The 8,824-nt window shown below is 40.8% G+C and overlaps 1 protein-coding gene across 12 annotated transcripts in view; it reads right to left on the bottom strand.

Annotated features, from left to right (window-relative positions):
• The window catches only part of Cobl (cordon-bleu WH2 repeat protein), a 243,915-nt gene that overhangs the window by 92,085 nt on the left and 143,006 nt on the right, over window positions 1-8,824 (bottom strand). The window lies entirely within an intron of this gene.

The raw sequence follows: 8,824 nt of genomic DNA, 5'->3' as shown, positions 1-8,824 counted from the left end.
CACACACACACACACACACACACACACACACACACACACACACACGCACGCACGCATGCATGCACTCAGGCACACAGCATCTAGATGCTTTTTGTCTCTCCCCCCTCCTTCTCTTTTAGTATTGTCCCTCCCCAAGTCAGAGTCTCACTCTCCCATTTTTCCATTTCCCAGCCCACAAGCCCCGATGGATACATCTACACTACAGCTGCTGCATCCACAGTTGAGGGAACATCACAGAAGAGGGCCAGAAGTCTGCTGCAAAACAGTCTCCTAGCAACGGCTGTGTAAGGAAGAACAGAACAAGTGCACTGTCAATAGATGTGCTAACTTGGAAGGGAAGATATCTCTCCATGTTCCCTAGGCAAGAACTACAAGCAACTAATGACTGCTCAGGGGGGAGAACTAGTCTTTCTCAGGGACGAGTCCCTAGTTTGTTATCAAATACAAATAGTCATACACATACACACATACACACACACACACACACACATACACACACACACACACCAGTCTGAAAAGGTTGTATTTATATATTTGTGCATACATAATTACATGTAATAATAGTTTAAAATGAGTGAGCCTTTCAATTTGAGAGTGAGAATGGGAAGGCATGGGAAGAGTTTGGAAGGAGGTGTCTCTGAAAGGACTGGAAAAAAGCTGTAAGGAAATGTGATATCATTATATTTTAATTAAAAGTGTATTTAAAAAGAGAGAAAATCTCTCTAAAACACAAACAAGGTTGAACTGGTCTGCCTGGGCTGTGACCTACTTCTATATGTCTTGGTTTCCTCATTTTAAGTGGGATCATGACAGCACTCACCCCGCAGAGCTAATGTAAGAATTAATGAGCACTCACAAAGGCCCCTGGCTGCAGTGGCTGTGAGAAAAAAATGCTATATATGTGCATGAAATAAATGGGAAGCCAGCTAAATGTCACGAAAGAAACGCAGTGTCTGAACCAGACATGTAGGCTCTGTATTTTATAGTTAAGAAAAGAGGGGGTGGAAGATAGAGCGAGACCACATTATCCACCTTGACTGAGAAAGAATAATAGACCCAGCTACTGTTTACTGAACTCCTACCATGCACCAAGGCAAGATCTGTGCTCAAGACTTTCCTATGAGTCACTATTATGGTCAATCATTGCACAGACCCTAAGAAGTGACATGACTGTGATTTTCACTGTGTCAAAAAGGAAAAAAAAAAAAAAAGCTCAGAAGGCTCAAGAAAGCTGCTGGAGGATTTGAGCAAGGGTGTAGCACTCCTCTTCACATATGACAGTGCACTTGTTTGACCAAATGAGAAAGTGTACATCCATCCAGTCTATAGGTCTCCCATTGTGCATCAGAAAGGAGGAGTCTGTAGCCAACCCATTGCCCTGGAATACCTCCTGGCCTATGCAGGATGCTCACAAAATACTGTCTAAATAAGTGTTCATACAAAGCAATGCTACTTTTTGGATGGATGCATTCAGCCCATAACTTTATGCTTACTATATGTGGAAGTTGAAACAGACACTGAGAATAAGACAAGATCAAGCAGGGCAGGATTTATGGCCCTGGGGATTACGGTCCTGATGAGTCAGGGTGATGGGTAGAAACAGCAAAGGACATAGGCTATCTTGTGGTTATTTATGGTTATTTATAACATTTCTGGAGGCTGTAGTTTTCTGGACTTTTCCTCAGCACTAGCCTGTTCTGCTGAGCCATCACAGTGAGGTCCAGAGGGCTGGATTTGCCAGGATGCCTCTCTCGGTTAAAATTGGTTGGTACGAACCAAACCTAAGGGCTCTTGGTGTTGTGGTTTTTGCCCCGCTAGGGGTGGTGGGGTAGGATGAACAATGGGCAATAACATATCATCCCGATCTTTAATGTAAGAGCACCTCACCTGGCAGGGTGAGTCACAGCAAAAATAGAGTATGTGCCCTAGTTGTCAGTGATGCACTGCAGAGGATTCTGCAATGTAGTATCCTTGTGGAGTCTGAACTTGAGAGAGTTTATTCCTCCTATCAGAGAATAAGCCTACAGTTTATTCTTTACACTGTTGTTATACATTGCAATTTCCTTCAAATTAAAATATTCCCTCCAGGAGAGAAGGGGAGACTCGTGAGACCCAGCAGGTAAACAAAAGGTCTGTGTCTGGAAGAACAGAAATTTGAAGGATTCTAGAGGGGCCTTTCCAGCAGAATATAAAAGATTAAACAACTACTGGAGGAGAGGGGGGAGACTCAGCAGCAGAACTGCAGAGAGACGAGATCCTCAGGCTGCAGAGCTGCCTGCAAGCAGTACTGAGAAGCTCTCAGTGCTAGTTCTAGGACTGTACCTTTCAGAAGCTGTCACATGTGTTTCAATGGGCGCTGTAATGATGCACCTGCTTTTGAGTCATCCCTACCCCTTGAAATAACCCCTCACCCATACTCCTGTTAATAACACAAAGAAAATCCATTGGTCTACCATGTTGTATACTGGAGCAATCATTATGTTGGCCTGCTCTGGGTTCTTTTTTATGAGGTGAGTAGGTGAGGGGTGTGTGTGTGTGTGTGTGTGTGTGTGTGTGTGTGTGTGCGCGCGCGCGCGTGCGCACACGTGTAGGCGCATACGTATATGTGTGCATGCACGAATGTGTGTTGCATCTCCTAAGGACAGTCTGTCATGAAGTAACTACAAACAACATCTGTGTGCACAATCATGTTGGATGCAAATACAATTCCAGAGGTTCCCATTAAGAAATGGATAGGGATGGTTTCTAATTTAACCAATAAAACTATACCCTGAAGTAAGAAGTACTGAACAAAGCAAAGATTATCTACCTATCCCCAAAGTCTGTGGAAATTAAAACAAAAAGTTATATAACCTGTTACTATTAACTGGAGGTAAACTGACTGCATTTTCTTCATACAAAATCTAGGTCCTGTAGAGAATTTCAGGACTGTGCTTTATTTGTAGGTTTCTCTGAAAGGCTGGAAAGAGTCTAAGTGAACACTGGTGCAACAAGTCAATGGAGTGCTCCCTTGGTTGGTAGGCAACAGACTCAGGGACTGCTGTCACTCCAGTTGTTAGGTGGCTCACAGGAAGACCAAGCTTCATATCTGCTACATATATGCCAAAAGCAATCTATAGATTTAATGCGATTCCCATCAAAACTCTCTTAGAGACCTTTAAAGAACAATATTCAACTTCATATGGAAAAGCAAAAATCCCAGGATTGCTAAAATAATCCTGTCCAATAAAGAACTTCTGTCAGTATCACTACCCCTGACTTCAAAGCTGTGCTACAGAATAAGAGGAATAAGAACTGTACAGTACTGGTACAGAAGCAGACAGGTTGACCAATGGAATCGACTCAAAGATGCTGAAATAAGCCTACACACCTATGGATACTTGATTTTTGACAAAGAAGCCAAAACCACACAATGGAAAAAAGAAAGCATCTTCAATAACTGGTGCTGATCTAACTGCATGTCTACATGTAGAAGAATGCAAATACATCCATATCTATCACCCTGCATAAAACTCAAGTCCAAGTGAATCAAAGACCTCAACATACAACCAGATACACTAAATCTAATAGAACACAAAGTGGGGAATAGACTTGAACCTATCGGTACAGGAGACAACTTCCTGAACAGAACATCAATCTCTAAGATCAACAAGTGATAAACGGGACCTCATGAAACTTAAAAGCTTCTGTAAGGCAAAGGACACTGTAAATGGGATAAAACAGCAGCCTAGAGATTGGGAAAAGATCTTCACTCACCCTATATCTGACAGAAGGCTAATATATAGAACTCAAGAAGTCAGACACCAACAAACCAAATAACTCAATTTAAAAAATGGGATACAGAGATAATAGAATTCTCAACAGAGGAATCTTGAATGGGTAAGAAGCACTTAAAGAAATGCTCAACATCCTTAGTCATCAGGGAAATGCATCAAAACAACTCTGAGATTCCACTTTACACCAATCACAATAGTTAAGATCAAAAACTCAAGAGACAACACATACTGGCGAGGATGTAGAGCAAGAACACTCCTGGAATGCTGGTGGGAGTGAGAACCTGTACAACCACACTGGAAATCTCAAGGATTCTAAGAAAATAAGTTTTTTTTTTCCACAGGAAGAATAAAGTATTTAATGTTATAAAAGGCTGCATAGGTTTTTTTTTGAAAATAAGTTTTTTTAAAAACCATTTTCATAAGTGGATGTACACATGCTGACAGGAAAAACTGTGTATATCATCACAGTCTTTGGTAATTCAAGAAAGAAAAACAGGGCACACTTTATAGAACATTATGAGAATAAATTAAATGTTAGCAAACCCAGACCCTTGAAAAGGGCAATTGGCCCTTGAAAAGAGATATAAGCAAGGCAAAAACACACTTAGTGGTTGAGTGTCAGACAACAGGAACACAGTTACATAATATGGGTCACACATTCACCAAGCTTTATTCCCCTACCTATAAAAAGAGTGAATCCCATCATATAGTAATAAGTCTTCCATGTTCTATGTCCTCTGTTCATCACACAGGTTACACACTAACTTACAGTTACATTTCTAAGAAATGTAAGATCTCTTGGTCCTACAAACAACTTAGAAGAAGATGCTGCTTTGTCTAAAAGTTATAGAGATAGGTGAAGTGAAACTCTACATCAGACTCTACCTATCGCATTAATAACTCTGATGCTGAAAGGATCTGGCTCAGTCCCCCGTTCTATACCTCCTTTATTGCCTCATCTCTGTTCCCTAAAATCTAACTCTAAGGCTGTCCATTAAGAATTTTCTTCTTGAGTACACATGGAAGGACCCATTGCTCCAGCTGCATATGTAATAGAGGGTGGCCTTGTGAGACATCAATAAGAGGAGTGGTCCTTGGTCTTGTGAAGGCTTGATGCCCCAGCGTAGGGGATTGCCAGGACAGGGAAGTGGGAGTGAGTGGGTTACTGAGCAGAAGAGGGATGGGATGGGGGGGTTGGAGGATAAATAAGGAAAGAGAATAAAATTTGAAATGTAAATAAAGTATCTAATAAAAAAACAAAAAACAAAAAGAATTTTCTTCTTACATGACAGGAAAAAAATGCCCAAGCACAGAATACAAATATATTCTCAAATCTTAAATCTGAATTTAAGTCTAACTTTCCCATTTTCCATCATAAGCCAGGACTTGGGTTTGTATTTTTAATCTCTTCTCCCTCTTCTCCCTTCTCTGTCTCTTTCTTTCTCTCTCTCTCTTTCTCTCTTTCTCTATCTCTCTCTGTTTCCTCTCCCTTCCTAATTTCTATCTTCCATCTTCTTCCTTCCTTCCTACCTTCCTTCCTTCCACCCTTCCTTCCTCCCTTCTTTTTTTTTTTTACCTTCTTTCCTTCCTCTCTGTAACTCACCTAACATTTACACAGGCAAATAGTAAGTGTATTATGTGTAAGGTTACAATGATTAAGAATCACTATGGCCTAAAGAAATTAAGATAGATGCTATTGTGGATGCCAAGATGTGCATGCTGAAAGGAGCCTGATACGGTTGTCTACTGAGAGGCCCTGCCAAAGCCTTACAAATACAGAGGTGGATGCCTGCAGCCAACCATTGGACTGAGCGCAGGGTCCCCAATAGAGGAGTTAGAGAAAAGACTAAAGGAGTTGAAGCGGTTTGCAACCCCATAGGAAGAACAACAATATCAACCAACCAGACCCCCCCACCCCCCGAGAGTTCCCAGGGACTAAGTCATCAACCAAGGAGTATACATGGCTCCAGCTAAATATGTAGCAAGGATGGCCTTGTCAGGCATCAATGGGAGGATCCTATAGTCCTATGAAGGCTCTATAGATGCCCAGTGTAGGGGAATTGAGGACGGGGAGGTGGTAGTGGGTAGGTAGGTGGAGGAACACTCTCATAAAAGCAGGGGGATGGAGGATGGAATAGAGGGTTTCCAGGAGGTGGGGGACCAGGAAAGGGGATAACATTTGAAATGTAAATAAAGAAAATATCCAATTTAAAAAACATAGATGCTGAGGAAAACCATCATTCAGATCAGTTTTCTTAGTTTCCAGTTGCTATGAAATTACTCTGATGAAAGCAACTGAAGGGAGACAGGGTTCAATACTGTCATACTATCAGGGTACAGTCCATCATGGCAGGGAAGCCATAGTGGCAGGTATCTGCAGGAACAAATACATCTAGTCAAGAGCAGAAGACGTGAAAACATTGAAAGAGCCAGACGTTAGGAAGGACTGCTGAGAAATAGTGTCTTCTGAACATGAAAAAGTTCATGTCCCCATAATTTCACTGCAGCTATAGCTATTTACAAAGACCCAGGGTGGTGCTTCAAATGAGAATGTATATATTCCATTCGAATGTATATATGTCCAGAGGGTCATATATTTGAATACTTGTCCCAGATTGGCAGACCTGTTTGGGAATGATTAGGAAGTGTGATCTTGTTGGAGGTGTGTCACCAGGGATAGATACTGAACTTTCAAAGGATTCCTCATTCCCAGGCTCTCTCTTTCTCTACTTTCTACTTGTGGATCAATGTAAGCTCTCAGCTGTTCCTGCGTCCATGCCTTTGTTCCTCCCTCATAGAATCTAACGCCTAAAATCACATGACCTAAATTAAATGCTTTCCTTTATAGGTCATCTTGCATATGGTCTTTTATCACAGTAATAGAAAACCATTTTCCTTTCGGATTGTATAATGGGGAATGAGATTTACCTTATGCCCATAAAATATATGGAATCCTGATTCTCCCAACACTGACCTCTGATCCCTTTGCTTCTAATGATATTTGGAACATGGGAAAGAGATAATTTTAAGATTCTCTGGAAAAGCTTCCCTATCTTAATGTCAACATATTTCTAGGGACACTTCTCAGTTTTCTGGGGTCTGCTTAAGAAAGCATGTATAATCCAGGAATGAATACAGAATCCTTTCAACCACCAGAAGTTCACTAAAGCTGGCAAAGAATAGATCATGTGATTCTCCCTGGCCCACAGCCAACTTCATAAACATAAGCACTTGGCAGGCTGCCAGCTTTCTTTACAATTTTATCTGTCAGCCTTAAACCCAGGAGAAACTTCTGGGAGAGCTGTTTTCCTGCTTGCATTCTGACCAACTTAGTGAGTTCTTGAGCTGTGAAATGTGGAATTTCCAGAGGCAGCCATGACCATCAGGGGTACACCCAAGCCTTGTCCACCCTCACCTTTGGTCATTCTCTCTTAAAGCCTATATCTCTGCTAGCCACAAACTGTCAGTTGTCTGCCACTTGGTGTTTATCTGATTTCTCTGTTTCACTTTTAACTAATTGCATCTTCTTATTTAAAACAGGTTCCTCATGATGCATTCTAACCTGATCTAGCAATCACTTAGTTTTAATGACAGCTTTAATCTGCAACAGTATAATTTTGAGTGTGGGTGGAATCAAGCATCAAGTTATCATTTACCCTCCTTCACTTGCTCCTCCCTTATTTCCTTCAATGTGGCTTTTGTACTTAACATTTTTCTTCCCTTTTGCTAATGTGGTTTAGCAACTGTACTAAGGAAAACTATACATCTTTAATTTCTACATTCCATTCAGATCAAGCAAGCTGTAGTAGGTCTGTAGTGGGTCCACAAGTCTAGGATTGTTTAGAAGGTCTCCAAATGGTTTCGGGGGTATGATCTTGGCATAAAATCTATGTTGAGATTTACATATGTGAAGATACTTTCTAATATTTAAACACTCTTACATGTCTTAATAAACATATTAGCTCTTCAAAAGCTCTTCTTCATGTGCATAGGCTATTTTACTTCATGGAAACAGAAGTCAGAAGTGCTAATTATTAAGTCCTTTTGAATAAACTGCTCAAAATTACAAAAATACATGGATGAGAAGAGTACTTCTAACTATTAGACTTGATTTAAACATGTTGCTCTGTGTGTGTATATGTGTAAGTACATGCACATATGTATGTGATATGTGTATACATGATGTGTGTATGTGAATGTATGTATATGAATATGGATTTGCAAAAATCACAATATATGTAGAGATATTAGAAGACAACCTCCCATGTTAATGCTAGCCCTCCACCTCATTTAAGACAAGGTCTCCTTGTGGTTTTTCTATTATACAAACCATGATAGCTTGTTCTCTAGCTTTTGGAAATTCTCCTGTCTCTACCTCCCATGGCCCCAAAGGAGTGCTGCAATTATAGATGCCCGTGCCATGTGCCAAGCTGTTATGTGGGTACTGGAAATTTAAGCTCAGATCCTGACATTTGCATAGCATAGGCTTTTATGTACCAAGATATCTTTCCAGTCTATGGTGCCACTGATAATTCACTGCAGCCACCTCAGCAAAGATACACTACATGCTTCCATGTTTCCTGTTGCGCTAGGTTTTGGCAAAACACACACACACACACACACACACACACACACACACACACACACACACACAGAGAGAGAGAGAGAGACAGAGACAGAGAGACAGAGACAGAGACAGAGACAGAGATAGAAAGAGAGAGAAAATTAATGCACTAAATCTGTACAAAATCTCGTACAAAAACTAGGAAGAAAATAACAGTCTTTTAAAGGCCACATTTCTCCAAGAAGGGATCAAAGGCATGCTGACAAATGGAACAAAAAACAGAAAGGTAGACAAAAATGAATGTAAGTTTATTCACTGGACTGTGTATTTCCTACGCTTAAGTAAAAACATTTTTTTTTTTTAGATTATATATTTTCCAGAAAGTGTGAAATCATTGTCTTGAACTGAAAAAAAAATCACATAGTTGGGCCAGAGTGAGGGGGGCCGGAGAGCGGGGCTGGAAAGAGTGGGGCTGGAGCGAGCG

This window comes from Mastomys coucha, unplaced genomic scaffold (assembly GCF_008632895.1).
Source record: "Mastomys coucha isolate ucsf_1 unplaced genomic scaffold, UCSF_Mcou_1 pScaffold22, whole genome shotgun sequence".
Taxonomy (NCBI): domain Eukaryota; kingdom Metazoa; phylum Chordata; class Mammalia; order Rodentia; family Muridae; genus Mastomys; species Mastomys coucha.
The sequence above is the reverse complement of the archived record's forward strand: the minus strand, read 5'-3'. Positions and strand labels throughout refer to the sequence as shown.